The following is a 9,092-nucleotide window of genomic DNA, read 5'->3' as shown; positions in this document are numbered from 1 at the left end:
AAATTTAGAAAGCTTATTTTGCCAAGGTTGAGGATGTGTGATCATGACACAGTCTCAGGAGGTTCTGATGACATGTGCCCAAGGTGGTTGGGGCACATGTTGATTTTACACATTTTAGGGAGATGTGAGACATCAATCAATATATGTAAGACGTACATTGGTTCCGTCTGGAAAGGCAGGACAACTCTAGCAGAAAGGGGCTTCCAAGTCACAGGTAGGTAAGAGACAAACCGTTGCAATCTTTTGAGTTTCTGATTAGCCTTTACAAAGGAGGCAATCCGATATGTATTTTATCTCAGTGAGGAGAGAGACAGAATTATCCTAAGCATTTCTCAGCTTGACTCTTCCCTTTAGCTTAGTGACTTTTGGCGCCCCAAGATTTCTTTTCCTCTCACATTTCCCCCCTCCTTTCCTTTTAAAAATGTTTTAGAGAAAAAATTTTAAAAGAAAATGAGTCTCTGGTGTCAGGTTTTGTCTGATCTCTCACGGCTAGAATGGTTTATTCCTAGATAGGTAGGTCACAAGCTATTAGGAAATCCCATTTTTAGAAGGTTGAGAAGTTGCATGTCCTTTGAAGAGAAAATAGGGAGAGGAAGAGAGAATAATAACAACAAACAAATAAACAATCCTGGAAAATTCATATAGGCCACATTCCTTGGAAGTCCATACATTTGTAGGCAGGTAGGAAAGTGGCTTATGTAGGTAAATAGATTGCTCTTACTTTCTTCTGAAGATTAAGTTGTCTAGATTCAGTTCGTGGGGCTTTAAAAAAGCATTGCTACATTCTTTGTGATTACTAATCAGCAAAAATGCAGGGGAAAAGAAAAAGAAGAAAAATTGAAAACATTATTTTGGAGACTTGAAGTCAGGAAAAATTAGAATTCAGTCCAAATTGTAGAAAATAGTAAAAATTGAAAAACATTCAGCAAGACTAGAATCTAACAACAGGTGTACTATAGTTTTTGAAACATAATTTTTCTCTCTGCAGTTTCCCAGGTTTACTAAAGACAAATCATGGTAGGACCCATGTGCTTCATTATGCCTGGCCAGATTATCTGTATAAACTGCAGCAAGAATAATTATTTTTCATATAGGCATTTTAAGTTAACTTTGATGGGAGGGGCACAGTGACTCACGCTTGTAATCCCAGCACTTTGGGAGGCTGAGGTGGGCAGATCACCTGAGATCAGGAGTTCAAGACCAGCCTGGCAAATATGGTGAAACCCTGTCTCTACTAAAAATACAAAAATTCGCTGGGTGTGGTGGTGGGCACCTGTAGTCCCAGCTACTTGGGAGGCTGAGGCAGGAGAATTGTTTGAACCCAGGAGGTGGAGGTTGCAGTGAGCCAAGATTGCTTCATTGCATTTCAGCGTGGGTGACAAGGGTGAAACTCCATCTCAAAAAATAAATAAATATATAGCTACATAAATAAATACATAAATTTTGTACAACAAACTTTGATGGAAGTTTGTTCTATAGAAGGAATCTCAGATAAGATTTTTTTTTAAAGCCAAGCCCAGCCATGGATGTGTACCATCAAATATCTATGAGTTGGGTGAATTCTTCTCCTCTTGAGGTCCCAAGATAACTCGAGGCTGCTGGGTCTGTCAGAAAGTGACATTCTTTACTTACCACAGGTCATGAATTCTGTACAGGGACGGCGTAGACAAGATACGAGGCCAGTTTTCCCAAGGGGCTTTCATTGGCTGTATAAGTAAAGTTTGATTCCTTAAAGGAAAGCACACCATTCCAGTCAAAGTCTTGGTAAAATAACCAGTTTCTCTAATTGTATCCTGTTACAAATGAAAACAGATTCTTCTTGCACTCATGCAAATAACTATATTGACATATATTAAGAATACTCGTGAATAGTTTCCAAATTCTGGAGAAATCAGGTAGAGACAAAAAAATATGCTCCAAATTTTGTTCATAGGAGTATACTTAATTGTTAAAAGCTGCCAATAGCTTAAAAGAAATGTTTCTTTGACTCTGAGAAATAAAACAAAGAACCAGTAACATTTTAAGAAAAAAGTAAAAACAATTACTTCAGTCTTCTATTAGTTCAGTCCATACAGTTAAATCCTGTTCTGCTTGATTTTTATGAACATTTTGGCTCTCCATGAGTCCTGAAAGTTTTTTCTCTATTCTGATATCAGTCTCCAAAGTTATCAGAACCCTGCATTCAAGAGTACCTGTCAGGTTTTATAGCTGATTATATAGCCACCTTCTAAAGAGGACAAAAACAAGACAACAATTGTCCATGGATGACAAAAATTTTAGGGCAGCCATAGTCAAAACACACAATTGACAAGGAAATTTGTTACCTCTGTGGGACACAATAATTTAACAAAGCAATTATTATTACTGATAATGCATACTAAGTAATATCAGAATTATAGGAGTTTCCCATAATTTTGGAACATACACTAATAACATATTTATACAAATACAGCCCAAAGAAAACCAAACACCATTTCATATGTAACAATGCTTCCTATATAATATTTATAGCAAATAAGCCAAATTATGTCATTTTTAGACTTTAGGGAACTTAATATCTTAAAGTATTAATTAGGTCAGAAAAAGACATAATTTATAATTTGCTTTTGGATAGTTTGTCAAATATCAAAGGTTTAAAACACTTGATATCACAAAATAGGATCACAGATCATTGTAAAATAAGTCATTCATTTAACCAAAGTGGTAACTCAAGGATTTCAAAAAAAGGTACAAACCTGCATTCTTTAAGAGAGGAGAGTGAATTTTCCACATAATTAGCCCTAATAAAAACAGCATGAAGCCAATTAAATTAGCTTTCTGAAATTTTCTAAACAATCTATAAAATTTTAATCTTGACCATAAGATGTAACTTCCATTAGCCTTTTATAACCTTTAGAACCTTTATTAAGGTGTTGGATAACGCTTCAAGAAAACCTTGTTAATCTGACACAGGGCATATACTGGTCTTGCATCAGTGTGCCTTTGACATTAATGGTTAATTTATAGAGAAACTGAACATAATTTTCTCTCAAAATTGGCCCTTACAATCCCACATGCCCACCTGTTCCACGATAGTCCTTGGGTCTTGAGGAGTTGAATAGCTTTAATTTCTGGCCCTGTGTCTCAGGAGTGCAATTTATTTTGATTGGCATCTTCTAGGTGCCTGAAGATGAGGCAATTGAAGCCTCATCTTCAGTGTTTGAGCTTTAGCAGGATTTGGTGCCCTTTATAGACCCATGAGTCAAAGCCCTGTAAGTCAATGTCACAAGGACTTTAAAAGCACATATAGAAAGACCCACAGATGTAATAACTTTAATTTAAAAAAATATTTTTACTCAGTTTTTTCTTTTTTCTTTTTTTTTTTGAGACAGAGTCTTGCTCTGTCACCCAGGCTGGAATGCAATGGCACGGTCTCAGCTCACTGCAACCTCCACCTCCCAGGTTCAACCAATTCTCCTGCCTCAGCCTCCCGAGTAGCTGGGATTAGAGGCATGTGCCACCATGCCTAGCTAATTTTTGTATTTTTAGTAGAGATGGGGTTTTGCCATGTTGGCCAGGCTGGTCTCAAACTCCTGACCTCAGGTGATTCACCCACCTTGGCCTCCCAAAGTGCTGGGATTACAGGAATGAGCCACTGCACCTGGCCTTAACTTAGGTTTTTTCCTAAGGAAACTAAATAATAATGGTATAGGAATTATTTCAATGAAATGAAAAATCTGTCAGACAAGTTACTGAGAAAAAAAGGAAAGACCTTCTGCAGTCCACAGGATATTATGTTGGAAGAAAACATTTCCTTTAGACCTTTAAGAAAACATTGTTAGCATCAGGACACAACAAACAGAACTTGAGGGAAAAAATGTATATTAGCTGAAAATGAATTGAAGGAGAGCATTAATATTTTGGGCCTCTTAAAAGGGAAGAGAAAACTGAAAACCATGAGATGCAATAAAAGTTGAACTTTGGTTTTAAAAAAATTACAATATCTTATAATTTATTAAGAGTAAATCAATCCCTTCAAAAAATTTCATTTTTCTAATTAATTCTTTCATGTAAAAGTGTTTTTTACATCAAAACTAATCTCTAGAAAGACCATTGTAATTTTCTTTTAATTATAGACAACACGATCACATAAAAGTTTTCTATTTTTTTTATAAACTCTCTATGACTTACATAAACCATTCATAACATACTTGGACTTAAGTTTGTTCTGAACATCCCTCTTTCTTAAACAACCAGTCATTTTATTCTAGGACTAAATTTTCATATAAGATTCTTTCTCATATATAATTACTTCTCTTTAAGCTTTCTTACCAAAAAATACCTCTTTATTTCTACAACTTTATATCTCTTTTATTTCCTGGTTCCCTTTAATCTTGTTTTATAACCTTCACATAAGCTTTGAAATACACAAAAATTGTTCACCTTTTTAAAAAGGACATATTTTATTTTTAGAAAGAAAGTTTTCCTACAATATATTTTTGTTGGAAAATACCAAAATAATAAAATAAGTTAATATAACTTTAGATTCTAAATTATGATGAGTTCGTCTACATGTATTTATCCCATTACCTTTACCTATTTTATTTTACTCATTTATCTAGGTTGTTTATGAAAACTGTGATAGTCATAGTTTACAGTTATGAAACTCACCACTGCAAAATTCTAACTGAGACAGTGAAAAAGATATGAACTAACTGACTCCATCTTACTTTTAACCTCCAAGTTGTCCTTGTTCATTCCTGAACTTTTGGAGGAACTTACTTCATAGTTTGGCTTTGAAACAAAGATGATAACAACAACAAAATGAAGGCCTTTTAAATACACACACATGCACATGTACACACACGCATCTTGGATGTTAGCTTTTAATTAAGCTGACTTTTAACCACTGAGCTCTTTAAAAAAATCTTTTGAATTCTCATTACCATATTTCAGATAGAACAAATAGGTGCTATTTCGAAGTACCAAGTATCAAACAAGAAAGGGCTTGATTTAAGAACCAAATCCAGGCTGTCATGGTGGAAAAAAAGAAAGTAGAACCTTTAGCTATGGAAATGTAAAATGGGGCAACAGCAATTGCTCTTTCAGTTCAGCCTGGCTAGCAAAAAGGTGGCCTTGTTATGTAATAAAAAGCCCCTTAAGCACTTAAAAATAAAAAAACTTTTTTTTTTTTTCCCTTTTGCTGGCCATTTGTCTCCCCACACAACACTTTTTTTTCTTGTGGGAATTTAGCCACTTCAGAGGACTTGTTCCCCATAATTTGGAACTTTCCTTCAGATTTGATCAAGTCAGATAGAGTTAATCAAACCCAATGGGGAAAAGACCCAAACAATAACAAAAAAAACAGTTAAGCAAAACAAATGATGGCACAACTTATACGATTACTGAGCGCTCTAATGGTAAAGAGAAATTAAGACCAGCTGGTTGTTAATCTTCACTTTGGCCAAGAAAAATCCCAATTCAGTTACTTACCTAGGAATATGTCTCATGCTAAAGACTGCACTCTACTATCCTAGAAACAGGAAAAATTTCAAATTCATCTTACCTGTTGGAAGTGAGTTCAAACTCCATAAAGGAGTTACCTGCCTTCCATCATCATGGAAGCAGAAAAAACTTGCCTTTCTTGTGTTGGAAGCAAGTAAAACTCCAAAACAGTTGTATAGCAAAATAAACTTTAGATCTCGAACAAATTTTAGGAGATCAGGGATTCTCTGGAGGGGTGCTTCCAGGCCTCAGCAAATTGTTCTGTTGGTTTGAGCCATAAAGATAGCTCAAGCTGGTACCAAACACCAGTAGGAGATTTGTCAAAGGTCAGGGGCACCTCCATGCAGAATCCCTTTGTAGTCACCCAAATATGAACCCCAAATATCTGAGACAGGTCTCAGTTAATTTAGAAAGTTTATTTTTCCAAGGTCGAGGATTCATGCCCATAACGTAGCCTCAGGACATCCTGATGACATGTACACAAGGTGATCAGGGCACAGCTTTTTTTTTTTTCTTTTTCTTTTTTTTTTTGAGACAGAGTTTTGCTCTTGTCACCCAGGAACAGTGCTAAGCTTTTTCATGGCATCATCACACTCAAATCACACAATGATATGATGAATTATTATCCCAACCTCACTGTAGTTGTCTCATTACAGACATTCTGCTCCATCCTCATTGTCCTGCAGCCATAAGGTTGAGAAGACAGACTAAAAACTGGACCTTTTGGTTGTAAATTGTTTTGATGCCTGATTCACATGGAAATCTGGTTTGACAATACTATTATGAATATTCAGCAGAAATTTTGAATGTGACTCTTCTACCTGGGTAGTGCCAGACCTAATATCCATTGTTTTATTTTATATGACATTAGGATGACACAAAAGAACAGTAACACATGCAAATAAATGCCTCATCCTTGATGATGATATATATTTAGACTGAGATGCATTAATGAGGTTAAGCTGTGAAGAAAAGCATAGGATCTCTTCAAACTTGCTATTAAAGTCAATGTCTCAATTTGCTCCTGGAAAGTAAACTTTATGAAAAATGCAACAGGTTGTATAGAGGTTTTCTCTCAGTTTTGTCAAGATAAAAAGACATTAAGTATTTCGAAATGTGATATCACATTTCAAAATGTATCTATCCATCACGTTTCAAAATGTGATATATTCTGTCTCCTATAGAGGAGAATCTATCATTCTCCTCATATTCTGACATTTTAATATACATTTAAAAGAGGAAGATTATTTTCCAAATAAGAAATGAAGACTAGTTGAATTTTGTGTAATTAATTATTAGTGAGAGGAAACAGAAAAATAAAGAGGTTGTTTAGAATTTCTGAAAGCCAGTAAAATTTTGAACCAGAAAATCCCACATGCCATTACAACACTCAATGCCAAACTCCTTTTTTCTCTAGAATTGTCCATCTCATCTCAGACTGTTAGCCCAAGGTTTATTTTTATAAGGTTTTACTCTGCATATGATCCCTTAGAGTGTGTGTTATTTATTGCTTTAATTTATACCAATATTATTTCATAATGATTGGATTTGCAGCTTAAACCTTGCCAATCAGCAATAATATCTATCATTACAGATTTTTTTATTTGCTAAGAGCAGAACCAAATTAGTTCCTTACTTTCTCAGCTTTCCAAAAAAACAGGCAAATGAACAAAAACCCAAGCCTTTACTGCCACCCAGTGGTTGCTCAGAATTTTTTCCAAAAATATTTTTGCTAGGTCATGACTAACATTTTAAAGGAAATTTTTATTCTTGAAATGCTAGAATGTTTCAGACATTTTAATATGAAGCAACTAGAGACAAAAACTTTTAAAAAATAGCCACACATATCTACTATGAGTGCATTATCAATGATGTTATTTTAAACATTGAAACAAAATGATGAATACAATAACAACTCATTCCCATCTTAGTTTGACGAGTAATTTCTTTAACTTTTTGTTTGAAATAATTATAGATTAATATGAAGTTACAAAAACGGTACATATATTTCTATTTAAAAACTGCCAAACTACTTCCTGAGTGGTTCCATCATTTTGGATTCCCACAAAGTAAAATATATTCAGTTTCTCAGCATTCTCATCAGCATTTGGTGTTATCACTAATTTGTCGTTGTTTTTTTTTGTTTGTTTGTTTTTTTGAGACGGAGTTTTGCTCTGTTGCCCAGGCTGGATTGCAGTTGCATGTGATCTTGGCTCAATGCAACCTCCGTCTCCTGGATTCAAGCAATTCTCCTGCCTCAGCCTCCCGAGTAGCTGGGACTACTGGCATGTGCCACTGCACTGAGCTCATTTTTGCATTTTTAGTAGAGACAGGGTTTCACCATGCTGGCCAGGCTGGTCTTGAACTCCTGGTCTCATGATCCACCTGCCTTGGCCTCCCAAAGTGCCGGGATTACAGGCGTGAACCACCATGCCTGGCCCACTGTTTTTAATTTTAGCCATCCTGATAGGTTTACAGTGGTATCTCACTGTAGTATGAATGTGCATTTTCCTAATGACAAATGATTCTGAACACTTTTCCTGTGCTTATTTGCCATCCACTCCTTCTCTTTGGAAACATGTCTGTCTTTTGATCATTTTGTATTTTTAAAACTGTTGACTTTCAAAAATTCTTTATATATTCTATATACAATCCCTTTTTCCTATATGGGCTTTAAAAATATTGTCTCTCACTGTGTAGCTTGCCTTTTCATTCTCTTAACAGGGTTTCTCACAGAGCAAACACTTTTTATTTTGATGAGGTCTGATATGGTTTGGCTGTGTCTCCACCCAAATCTCATCTTGAATTCCCATGTGTTGTGAGGGGTCTGGTGGGAGGTAATTGAATCATGAAGGTGAGTCTTTCCCATGCTGTTCTCATGATAGTAAGTCTCATGAGATCTGATGGTTCTTTAAGGAGGAGTTCGCCTACGCAAGCTTTTTCTTTGCCTGCTGCCATCCATGTAAGACATGACTTGCTCCTCCTTGCCTTCCACCATGATTGTGAGTCCTCCCCAGCCACGTGGAACTGTAAGTCCATTAAACTTCTCTTTCTTTCGTAAATTGCCCAAATTGGGTATGCCTTTATTTGCAGTGTGAAAATGGACTAATACAAGGTCCAATTTATAAAAAAAAAACAAAAACTTTTTCTACATATCATGCTTTGGGTGTAATCAATAAGAACTCTTTGCCTAGCTCTAAGTCCTGAAGATATTCTCTAGTTGATTTTTTTCTAAATGTTTTATATTCTTATATTTTATCATTAAGCCTATGATCAATTTTGAGTTAATTTTTCAATAAAGTATGAGGCTTTAGTCAAGGTGCATTTTTTTTAGAATGTCCAATTGCTCCAGCATCATTTGTTGAAAAGAAAATCCTTCTTCCATGGAATTGTTTCTGTACCTTTGTTAAAAATCAGCTGAGTGTGTTTGTGTGTAACATGTGACTTTTATTTCATCTTCTAGTTAAATGCATTGCATGATTAATCTCAACAACAGCCTTTTGATGACAGTAATGTAAAAATATTGATGAGATAATTTTATCAAAATGAAAACTAACATTAAATGTCTTTGGCTAGGAAAACACAGAAAATTATTCAAAACGGGAAAT

The sequence above is a fragment of the Hylobates moloch genome, unplaced genomic scaffold, assembly GCF_009828535.3.
Source record: "Hylobates moloch isolate HMO894 unplaced genomic scaffold, HMol_V3 SCAFFOLD_3, whole genome shotgun sequence".
NCBI lineage: Eukaryota > Metazoa > Chordata > Mammalia > Primates > Hylobatidae > Hylobates > Hylobates moloch.
Note: the sequence above shows the minus strand (reverse complement) of the source record.